The sequence below is a fragment of the Protopterus annectens genome, chromosome 8.part0 (genome assembly GCF_019279795.1).
Source record: "Protopterus annectens isolate FY-2018-M chromosome 8.part0, PAN1.0, whole genome shotgun sequence".
NCBI classification, from domain to species: Eukaryota; Metazoa; Chordata; order Ceratodontiformes; family Protopteridae; genus Protopterus; species Protopterus annectens.
In genome coordinates this window covers 1,774,788,783-1,774,801,164 of record NC_056741.1, presented here as the reverse complement: position 1 = coordinate 1,774,801,164, position 12,382 = coordinate 1,774,788,783, and the positions used below count along the sequence as shown (strand labels likewise).

The following is a 12,382-nucleotide window of genomic DNA, read 5'->3' as shown; positions in this document are numbered from 1 at the left end:
CCAAAGGTGAGGCAACTTCTGTGAAGCAAATCTGTCTATCCAGCAAGTTCTTTTGATGTCACATGCCAGGTTAAGGTCCTTTGAGCGAGTCACCTTTATCTCAGGTACAGTGATGAGGTCAGTACATCAAGAATGTCTGCTAGGCCCTTGTCTGACCCTTAGATAAGTGATGGACATCACAGATGACATGCACATATTGTGTCCACATGGCTGCCTGAAGGACTACAGCTTGTAAATAATCATTGACTACAAATGTGGTATTAGTATAATACACACAGTATCAACACGAGTCTATATCAAATTGTCGAATACTTACTTCTCGAATCGCTATTTATTGAACCCACTTTTTTAAAGCCTCCCATCATCGCATGGCTGTTTCATCAAACTCTTTCACAAGGAAAAGCAATGGCTGGCCAACCTAGTGCCCATCAATAATTGTAAAAATTTAAAACACAGCCAAGTGGGAGGCTTCGCAGCCCCCACCCCCCAATTAAATACACCAACTCCGAGATCGCACTGTAGTGGAGAAAAGGGCAAATACCCGATGATGGCTATCTGTTGTTTTTCCCTATGAAAAAATTTGATGAAATGGCTGTTCAATGAATAGAGGTTTCAACAAAGTGGGTTTGATAAATAACAATTCAATGAAGTATTCAACAATATGATATAGACCCCAACACATGCCAGAGACTGCTGCCACAGCCATGACAACACCTGCATTGGCGAGACATATGGAGGAACATGTTGCATCAAGAAACAGACATAACACCCAAGTATAATGTGAACATTGCACCCTATAATCAGGCCAATAGGTATGTGACCTGTGTCCTGGGGTAGAAGATAAGTGGTACATCCACCAGAATGTGGTCACAGTGCTGATTACTCCCTAGACTGTAAAACAAGTATGGGTATGTGAAGGACATGCACATCAGAGGACATACTAATGTCATGGTTCACAGCCTTCATCATACAAATAACTGATTACAATGCACCCTTCTTCATATACATCTCTACACATGTTCCAGTGATGTGTAACCAAAGTGCACCACCTTTGTCACAGTGTGTTGTCACACAGCTTATTTTCCGTACCTTCTTTCTGTGGAATATACATGACTGTCTGATGGTACAGAACAACAAGTGAGTTGTTACACCAGATGCATGTAGGTACCTGTTCACCTTATGCACACATTGCATACATAGGTGTTTGACAACATTAATTGCATGAATACCTTTTGTGACAGTGTAAATTGTGCCATTGATATATGCCATGCACACAAGGCAACTAGCCTGTAGTGCCCATACTGTTGCATGCAGGTATAGCAGGGTCTCTCCTAACAACTACTGCAGATATTACAGTATCAGGACAGTGTGCATGGTTATCCTTATAAAGTGTGGATGTATCATACTAGTTGTCCAGTGTGTGTGCAGGCTCATCTGTTCATAGGTTCATAGGTTCATACTAGGCTATCTGCCCTAGGGCATTTATAAGCCTAGCCAGAGTGTGTGTGGCTTTCACCACCCCTTAGGATGAGAATACTATACCCATTAGTTTGCTGTGCCTCTGTCCAGCAGTGACACAGAGATGATTCCCGGGGTAAACCTACGATCTCCCATCCACTCGTCAAGATTTCTCTTGAACAGAGTCAGTGAGGGGCTCTGCCTCACATGGACTGGGATTCTCTTCCATAGTGTAGGGAGTCTCTGGGTGATGAATCTGTCCCTCCAGCACGTCCTATTTATATCCGTGTTGAGGTTTAAGTCTCTTGCTCTCGTGGCTCTGGTGGATTTGGATTTTTTGAGGTGGAGCATGTCCATTAATTCCGGGTTGGACATGGCCTTGTATGTCAGGCACAGATCACCTCTGAGCAGACAGTATGCGACTGAATAGAGCTGGAGTTTCTTCAGTCGGGCATTGTATGACATATGTTTGAGCCCCTTTATCCTTTTAGTGAGGAACTTTTGGGGTCTTTCCAACTGCTGCAGGTGTCGGGTAAGGTACATTCCGAATGGGGCGTTGTACTCAATCATTGGTCTGATAAGTGAAGAGTACAGGGGTACAATGACCTCTCCTGATCTGGATGTGAATCCCTTCATGATCAGGTGGGCAATGTAGAAGGTCTTCCTAACCACTTTGGCAATGTGAGTGTCAAAAGAGAGGTTACTGTCAACTTGGGTCCCCAGGTCCCTGATAACTTCTTCCGTGTTTAATGGATTACCACCTATGTGTAATTAGGGGTTACCTTGTTTTTCCCAAAGAGTATGACTATACATTTTTTGGCATTTAGCTTAAGGCCATGGCTCTGGCACCAGTTATCCATTTCTATGAGACCTCTCTGGAGGATGTCTGTGTCTGATGGAGTGTCAATTATGGTGCCCAGTTTGCAGTCATCTGCAAATTTTGTCAGCCAAAATCCCCCTATGTTTGCCTGCACTTCAGAAAAATAAATGCCGAACAAGAGGGGGCCCAGGACTGAGCCCTGTGGGACACCACTCGTGACCGGCTTAGAGTCTGACATGGCACCAGCAACTCTAACCCTGTGTGTTCTGTCCTTGAGCCACTTTGCAACCCATCTTGTGACATATGGGTTTACATCTAAGCTGGTGAGCTTTTCTATGATGCCCGAGTGGGGTATTGTGTCGAACGCTTTTGCTAGGTCAAGGTAGGCTGTGTGAACTGCCTTACCCTCATCAATGGCCTTAGTGACTGTTTCGAAAAAGTCGACCAAGTTCAAGAGGCAGGATCTGCCCTTGACAAAGCCAAATTGGGTAGGATCCAGTGTCTGTTATCACTCCATATGTTATGTCAGAGGCATGGGATTAGTGGTGGTATTATTCAGAGATTGTCCATGATTGTGGTTGGTTCTTGTAATGTTTGCCATGGTCCTTTACCTGTGGCCACCATGCTGGAGAACTCTGCTGATTGTACACTCATATTCCGGTATATCAGTTTGCAAAGCTTCTCAATATGCGGCCTATCTCATGCGTATGTCAAAGCCCTGATAGATGCCCTCTGCATTATTCATGTAAGGATGCTTATCTCACACACACATCCTCCCCAGTGATATGTCACCTTGTGTGTCAGTCACAGATAACACAGTTTCACTGTACAGTCCATACTGTACCATGTAAATATGTGCTTGGTGTTGCTGCTACAATGATCTTCCATTGACATGCCCTCTTCTGCTGTACATGTGAGAGTTTCACCTGTTCTCTTTCCCTGTGTTCATTCCTACAATTCATCTGTGTGTCCCTATTTAATACACACTTCCTCTAAGTGATCATTTTACATGGCAGTCCCATTCCTGTTACAGATCATTAACACAGCTTCAGTACAGAATGCCAGAAATGGGATTATCACAATACTCTGCACTGTAGGTAATGTCCTGTATTGTGTTTGGTCCATAGACTTCACATTCATACCTTTCAACTGTCCAGATATTTCCAGAATGTCCAGATGTTTTCCTTATGAAATATGTGGCTTTATGCCATATCATTGTGATGATGTCTATACTGCTGTAACTTAATATTACAGACATTTGGGTGCATGCCTCTCAACTATCCTGATCTGTGAAGCATATCCAGTTAGTGTCTCATATTTGTGATCTTTTCCTCATAAAGCATTTTTCTGCCAAATCATTGGCATGTCATTGCAGAGTGCAATCAGTAACTGATGACTGACATTTGATTTTCAAACCTCATACTCTTCAGAAAGCTCCTACTAATGTACAACCTATGGATTCTATCATCTTCATAAGCTTGCATGTGGAATATTAGCAATCTCTTCCTATTTATGGCCCTTTGTTCCCCCATTTTCATGGCTTTGTCAACATGTCTTATTCTAAGAAGTTGTGAGTGTTGGATTCTAACACATTACCATATGACATCTATGGTCAAATATGTCCCCATTACTGGTTATTTGTCCTCTCATTAGGTTGGCCCCTGTGCAGATGTGTTGCACTAACAGAATGACAGCTATTTGCACAGCCATACCTCTCAACTGTATAGATGTTTTCAGAATGTCCAGATTTTGCTTCATATTTTTGGACTAACTCTCATACAGTTATAGTTTACTGGAAAATCATTGGTGAATTATTGAGGGTTGACATTTGAGTCTCACACTTCTTACCCTTCAGAAAAGTCATGTGTATACAAAACCTATGTCTATCAATCCTCTAAGTTTGTAAGAGAAATATTTAATACATGTGCCTAGTTTGCATCCTTTGTCCACACATTGTCTTTTGTCCATATTCTTGCTCGTTTGAAAAGTATGTGTACAGCCCTGGTGATCATGGTGGCATTCAGTACAAATCAGCAGACCAGTATGGTGTTTTCCTTTATTAAGAATTGATATCTGTGTTCACTGACAAGACTTCATGCCCAGCAATAATGGTGAGCCATGAAACCTAGTTTAGGCACACCATGCCTCATTGATATGCATTACGGAGCACCATTGTGGTCACATGTACTCTCCGTGTAGGGTCTACATGAAGCCTACCTGGATTTTATTGAATCTGGAGGCTTGTGTTACCATGCACTTTCTGAAGGGTATGAAGTCTGAAACTTAAACTTCTGTCATTATTTAGTGACTTCACTCCTTACTGATTTGCCACAAAAAATTTAGAAAAACACACATTTTATGAGGAAAAGACCGAAACATATGACATTCTACAAAAATCTGGAGGGTTGAGAGGTATGGTCACACCTCTCCAATGCAGCACACCAAGGACTGCAGTTGTTGCCCCACTCTGCTTGTTGGACTCCCACTTCCCATCAGCATAATTTGTGAACAATACTGCCAGTATATTTAAATTATGCATTATGGACAGCTGGCCACCAACACATACACCTACAAAGAACAATCCACTCTTTTCCTGGAGGACACAGTGGCCTCAGATATTGGAGGCCGTAATTCAAACTGTGGCTCTTTAAGACTCCACAGTGAATCACTTGAGCACTTGTCAGATGACAAGGTCAGATGCACCCAAATGGACAACAACATTTGCAAACATTTGTGATCTACATGTTCCAACCTGGACACCCTCCTTACCTTGGCTACGTCTCATTAACAGTGGGGTCATTTATTTATATACTTATATGCACTGGCATTAACTGGGTCAGTAGGTGGGAAAAAGGAATTTTTTAGTCACAATTCAAGCCACAGACAGATAGTAACTAGATTTATTTCATAGGTTCATGAGTTCATAAGAGGTTACTAGGCTAGCCATGTTAATCAAAGGTATTTTCATTTCTTCTTGTTGGGTAGCTTGCAGAACAAATTTACGAACAGAGTGGGTTTGTGATCAACACTGGTTACCACTGTCCATGAGGGACATAGGGCCATCCCAGGGACAAATTTGTGGTCTCCTATCCAGTTATCTGGGTTACATTTGAATAGGATCAGTGAGGGCTCTGTTTTATATGAACAGGAAGCCTATTCAAGAGAAGCATCAGTCTCTAGAAGACATATCTGTCTCTCCCATATGTTCTATTAATGTCACAGGCTAGGTTGAGATCCTTAGAGTGTTGACTCTTGTGTCATTTGACTTGTGGATGTATAGCATTTCCATTAGGGTAGGGTCGGTAATTGCCCTATAGGCCAGGCACAAGTCACCTCTCAGAAGCCTACATAATACACAGAGTAAAGTGACAGAGCTTTCAGACTGTCCCTGTAGGTCATGGTTTGGAGTCCCTGTATTTTATTAGTGATAAACCTCTGAGGTCTCTCCAGCTGCTGCAGGCATCTGGTGAGATACATGCAAAAGGGTGCATTATATTCTATTAGTGGTCTGATGTGGGTCGAGTACAGTGGAGTTATAACATCCCTTGACCTGGATGCTATGCACTTGCTTATGAAGTGCACTACATAGAAGGCTTTCCTCACCACAGTGGAAACTTGGTGGTTGAAATACAGATTACTATCAACCTGTGTTCCCAACTCTCACACCACTGGGTTAGAACTCAGGACGATGCTGTCAATATTGTAATTTGTAAGGAATTCCGTTTTGCCAAAGGGAATAATAATGCATTTTTTTTTTTTTTTGCATACTCATTCATTTGTGTTAGCCCTTCTTGTAATATGTTGGCATCATTGAAAGACTCAATGATTGCTCCCAATTTGCAATCTTTAGTGAAATTAGTGAGCCAGAAGCCATCTGCTTTGACTTGGACTTCTGAGAAATAGACGCCAAACAGTAAGGGGCCCAGCACAGACCCCTGTGGTACTTCACTGCTGATGGGTATACTGGTAGAGGTGGAGTCTCCAATTTTGACAGAGTCTGTTCCGTCAGTGAACAAAGTGGCTACCCATCCCATAATGTAATGGTTAATCCCCAGCTGAGAGAGTTTCCCAATGATGCCAGAGTTGGGGATTCTTTCAAAAGCCTTGGCAAGGTCGAGATAGGATGTGTGCACTGTCTTACCTTCATCCATGGCTTTGATGACATTCTCAGAGAAGTCTACTAGTTTTAATAACCATGATCTACCCTTAACAAAGCCAAACTGGGTTGGGTCCAGCATTTGAAGGTCGCCTATGTCCCTGTTGATTAGGTCCATGATAATTCTTTCCATGACCTTGCAGATGAGGCTGGTTAGACTTATGGGTCTGTAGTTCCTAGGGTCAGTTGATGGCCCCACTTTGTACAGGGAGATTAATGTTGCTGTTCTCTATTCTGCAGGAACATACCAGTTCTCAATGTATGATTAAAAAGAATGCCAAGTGGGTCCACTAGGTCTTGTTTTAGATTGATTAGTAAACAAATTGGGATATTATCTGGTCCCACTAAGGCCATGTTTTGGCCTTGGTATGTGCAGAGATAACCTGTTTTCTAGAGATACAAGGCAGAGGGCTGGTGTCAGGTTTACTTTGGGCTATGGTAGGTGGGGATAGGGGGGGTGAAGTTTGCAAGGAATCTGTCAGATAGCAGGTTGGTGATATCTTCTGGTGTAGTATGAGTAATCCATCTACAACCAGTTCAGCACATAGCTGGGCATCCCTTTTAGACTTCAGATGTATTTAAAGAATGGCTTATGATTATCCTTGGTTAGGGATGTGACTTTAGTTTCATAATTTGGCTTAGAAGACTTTACAAGGTTTCTGATTTTCTTGTTTAGGCTTAGGAAGAAACTCTTCTTCTGCAGAGTGATATCCCTCTTCTTTTTGGACAATAGTTTCTTCCTCTTGTTATATAATCTGTTTATACTTGAAGTCCACCATGGTAGCTTATTTTTACGGGAAGACCTGGTTTTGATTCGGTCAGGTACAGCTAAGTTTATGCAGTTGCTTAAGTGTTTGTACAGGGCATTTGCATGCACTTCTGCATAGTGATCATTAACGTCTGCAATTGCAGGTGATATGAGACTTTTTATATGATCGTTTAGTAGGCTGTAGCTAGTTTTGGTAAAGTATTTTATAATTTTGTTCCTGTAAGGGTGTCAGTTCCAGTAGTTACTTAAAAACAAGACTGATTTGTGGTCTGACCTAACTAGGAATGACATCACACATGGGGAAGTACAGTGACCCCCATATTGGTGAGTACTATGTCCAAAACATTAGAGCCTTTATTGTGGATGCAGACTGTTTTAGAGAATTTGTGTTAACAAAGTCCAAAAACCTCTGGCTGAGTGTGTTTTTGCTTGTGTATGTCCCCCAGTCTATGGAAGTGTAGTTGAAATCTCCATTGTCTAAGGTGTTGGGCTGTATGGTGAGGGACTGCAATAAATCAAGGTTAGCAGTGTGCTTATCTTGGTTTATGGTGGGGGATCTATAACTCACAATGATGTGGTGTGGTACTTTTTGGACATGGAGTAGTTCAAGAGAGTCATGCAATTTGACCAGTCTCGAAGTCTATTTGGTTTTAATGAAGATGGCTACACCTCTGCCTTTGGTTCCTTCACACTCGTTTTGAGGTCTGAATATGTAGAAGGCATTGTAGCCTTGTATGTCCAGGGTGCTGTCAGTGGTTTTGAACCATGTCTTAGTAACTGCACAGATGTCAGCATCCTCCAAAGTGAGGAGTGCTCCCAGGGAGTGCAGTTTTGTGTTTAAACTCCTTACATTACGCAGCGCAACCCTGAGTCTGTCTCGATTACATTTTGTTAAATCATAAAATTTGTTGTTTTCACATTGCCTAAAAAGGCACTATGAGGGAGGCAAGGGCCTTTGGCAGTATCCAAAAGCTTAGGGGGTTCAGGTGCACACCATCTCTAGCAAAGCAGTGAGATCTGTCTACCATATCCTCCCAGGCTGACAGATACTGGATTCCCCTGGACTGACACCAGAAGCTAAGCTAATTGTTGAAGTCAGTCATTTTTGTTTATATTGTGGCATCATCCTGGGTGAGGGAAGGATCCTGCTTAGGGCTAGGGACATACCTGTCTGGGACACATAATCAGAGAGTTCCTTCATGTCTTTATTCATATACCCCAGAGTGGTACATCTCAAGTCATTCACTCCAATGTGGACGAAGACAAGAGTCATAACTGTACTTGTTGAGTGACTTGAGTACATTCAGGATTTGTCAGATGCTAGCAGCTGACTGTGACCTTCTCCTTGTCCAGTCTGGTGAGGGGGACATCTGTGTGTCTCATTATGGAGTTGCCTATGACCAAGACATTTGATGTGTTTTTCCTTGGGGCTTATTTGTTGAGATATGGGAGTGTGTGTGTGTTGATATGTGTAGTGGTTTCTTTTTGCTTATTGGTGAATGTGGGTGGTGTGCATGTGGGAACTCTCTGTTCTTTTGTTAGGCTTTTAATGAGTACCTCCACATATATGGGTTTATGTGTCATTACCTTATTTTGTGGAAGAAGTGAGGTTTGCTTGATAGGTGAAGAGTGTGTGCTGACAACCTCTTTGATTTCTAGTTTGCTTTTACATGAAAGAATTGACTCCATTTCCACAGTGTATTTACATCTCGCACATTCCACGGTGGTACAGCGGTAGCGTTGTTGCCTCAGAGCCAGAGGTTCTCCTGTTCGATTCTCGGCTAGAGTGCCTTCTGTGTGGAGTCTACATGTCCTCCCCGCGGTCGAGTGGCCTCCACAGACATATGTGAATGGGCATGCCTTTGCTGAAGGTTGGGTGTCGGGCTGGCAACTCAGCACCATAAAAATCTACTGCTAATCATTAGCGAACCGGAGTTCCTGTGTGATGACCCCTAACTGGGAAAAGCCAAAAAGACAAACATTTACATCTCTCACATAGGTTCATAGGTAGATACTAGGCTATCTGCCCTAAGGCATTTATAAGCCTAGCCAGAGTGTATTTAGCTTCCGCCTCCCTATTAGATTAGCCTACTGTGCCTCTGTAAAGTAGGTCACAAAAGGGACCCTTTTAAGATTAGTTTACTGTGCCTCTGTCTAGCAGAGACACAGAAGAGATCCCAGGGGTGAATTTGCGATTTCCCATCCACACGTCCAGATTTCGCTTGAAGAGGGTCAGCGAGGGGCTATGTCTAACATGAATTGGGATTCTATTCCAGAGTGAGGGGAGCCTCTGGGAAATGAATCTGTCCCTCCAGCATGTCCTATTTATTTTTGTGCTGAAGTTTAGGTCCCTGGAGCATACAGCTCTAAGGGACTTGGATTTTTTGAGGTGCAGCATGTCCATTAATTCTGGGTTTGACATGGCTTTGTACATCAGGCATAGATTGCCTGTGAGTAGGCGGTAAGCAACTGAGTAGACCTGGAGTTTCTTTAGTTGAGCTGCATAGGACATCTGTTTGTAGCCCATGATCCTCTTGGTGAGGTACTTTTGGGGTCTCTCCAGTTGCTGCAGGTGTCGGGTAAGGTACATCCCAAAAGGGGCATTGCATTCAATTATGGGCCTGATGAGTAATGAGTAGAGGGGCACAATGACCTCTCTCGATCTAGATGCGAACCCTTTCATGATAAGGTGGGCTATATAGAAGGTCTTTCTAACCACTTTGGCAACATGATTATCAAAGGAGAGATTACTATCTACGTTGGTCCCCAAATCTCTAATTACTTCTTCCATACTTAATGGATTCCACCTATGTGGTAATTTGTGGGCACCTTGTTTTTCCCAAAGGGGATGACTGCACTTTTTTGCATTTAGCTTGAGGCCGTGGCTCTGGCACCAAGCATCCATCTCTGTGAGGCCCTTTTGGAGGATGCTTGTGTCAGCTGGAGATTCGATTATGGCCCCCAGTTTGCAGTCATCTGCGAACTTTGTCAGCCATAATCCCCCCGTGTTAGCCTGAACGTCAGAGAAGTATATACCGAACAAGAGAGGTCCCAGAACTGAGCCCTGTGGGATGCCACTTGTAACTGGTTTGGATTCGGACATGACACCTGCAATTCTGACCATGTGAGTTCTATCTCTGAGCCAGTTTGCAACCCATCTTGTGATATAGGGGTTGATATTTAAGCTGGTAAGCTTATTTATGATGCCGGAGTGGGGTATTGTGTCGAACACTTTTGCGAGGTCCAGGTAGGCTGTGTGGACTACCTTGCCCTCATCTATGGCTTTGGTAACTGTTTCAAAGAAATCAACTAGGTTTAAGAGGCAAGATCTGCCCTTAACAAAGCCAAATTTGGTAGGGTCCAGGGTCTGGAGGCTCCCAATGTCTTTGTTTATGAGTTCCATGATAAAACGCTCCATAGCTTTACAGACCAGACTAGTCAGGCTTATAAGGCTAATAAGGCGATAGTTTCCAGGGTCCGTTGTGGCACCACCTTTGTGGAGTGGGACCACTGTAGCTGTATGCCATTCTTTGGGTACATATCCTGTAGTAAGGCTAAGTTTGAACAGTGACTTAATGTGAGGGTTCAGTTCTTCTTGGAGTTCATGTAAGACACAGCCTGGGACACCATCCGGTCCCATAGATGCTGTGTTTTTTGCTTTGGAGAGGTCAGCTTTCACCTGTGCATCTGTGATGTCAGGGAGGTTACATTCAGTTGGGATAGGCATTTGCTCCTTTGGGGGGGGGAGAAGTTTGCGCTGAATCTGTCTGCCAGGATGTTGGCTATGTCTGTAGATTCGGTATATTTTGTACCGTTATGCAACAATTCAGAGCATATCTGGGAGTTTCCGCCCATGTTCCTGACATAACTAAAGAAGGCCTTGTGATTATCTTTAGTGTCTAGGGAAATTTTTCTTTCGAAGCTGGCCTTTGATGATTTTATGAGGGATCGAAGTTTCTTGCTAATACTGATCAGAGATGCCTTCCCTTTTTGGGATTTTGCTCTGTCATGTAGTAGCTTCTTCCTTCTGTTGTATAGCTTATTTATGGCCAGGGTCCACCAGACTGGTCTCCTGTTTTTGGAGGGGTGAGTCTTGGTTTTATTTGGGATGGCATGATCCATGCATTCCTGCAGGTGCTCATAGAATGCATTTGTAAAGGATTCTGTGGATTGGGCTGTATTATCCTCTGGTCCAGGGGCTTTGAAGGATTCCACCTCAGTCTTGAGAAGTGCAAAGTTGGCTTTTGAGAAATTCTTTACAGTGATTTCCTTGGCTGGGGGTGGGAACAGGATATAGGTGTCCAGGGAAATTTGTTTATGGTCTGATTTTACCAATGAAGGGTTTACCTCTGGTGTGGAACAGAGTCCCCATGTTGGTGATGACCAGGTCCAATATGTTGTTCCCTCTTGTGGGAGTGGTGACCAGTTGTTCCATTGTGTTAGAGTTTATAAATTCAAGGAATCGTTGGGCGAGGGTGTTTGGGCTTGAGTAGTTTTCCCAGTCAATGCTTGGGTAGTTGAAGTCACCCAATAACATAGTGTTTGGAGAGACCTTCATATTCTCCAGTGTTCTCAGGAATGCCAAGTGGGGTTCCTGTAATAGGGAGGGTGTTCTGTAGCAGGCTACAAGCTGAAAGGCAGTTTTGCTCGCTTTTAGTTGCAAATGGATGGTTTCCGATGCTTTGTGCAGTTCTACTAACCTGGAGGTGTAGGTATCTTTGATGAATATAGATACTCCCCCCTCCTTTTGTGCTTTGGTCTGAGTTTCGGGGCCAAAACGCATGGTATGAGTTATAACCTGGTAGTGCTGGGGTGCTCTCGGGTGCCTTGAATCAGGTTTCTGTTACTGCACAGACATCGATTTTCTCCATACTGAGGAGAGCCTCCAGTGCGTGCATCTTGAGGTTTAGACTTCTGGCGTTGAGTAGCATTACCTTTAGTTTTTTTATCCTTGGGTTGTCTATGGAGGTGGGCTTGTCCTTTGAGCCTTGCCTAAAAAAGGCACTATGGGGGTGGTAAGAGCCTTGGCCAGTATACGAAAGCCTAAGAGTGGCAGGTGCAAGCCGTCCCTAGCGGATCAACGTGGCTTGTCGAGCATGTCATCCCAGGCTGACAGACACTGGATCCCCTTTGAATGACACCAATACTTTAGCCAATTATTGAAACTGATCATTTTGTC

The 12,382-nt window shown here is 43.5% G+C and overlaps 1 protein-coding gene across 2 annotated transcripts in view; it reads left to right on the top strand.

The window, feature by feature from the left end:
* The window catches only part of LOC122809631 (cytochrome P450 2J6-like), a 1,067,145-nt gene that overhangs the window by 698,635 nt on the left and 356,128 nt on the right, over nt 1–12,382 (top strand). The gene's annotated exons all lie outside the window — the stretch shown is intronic.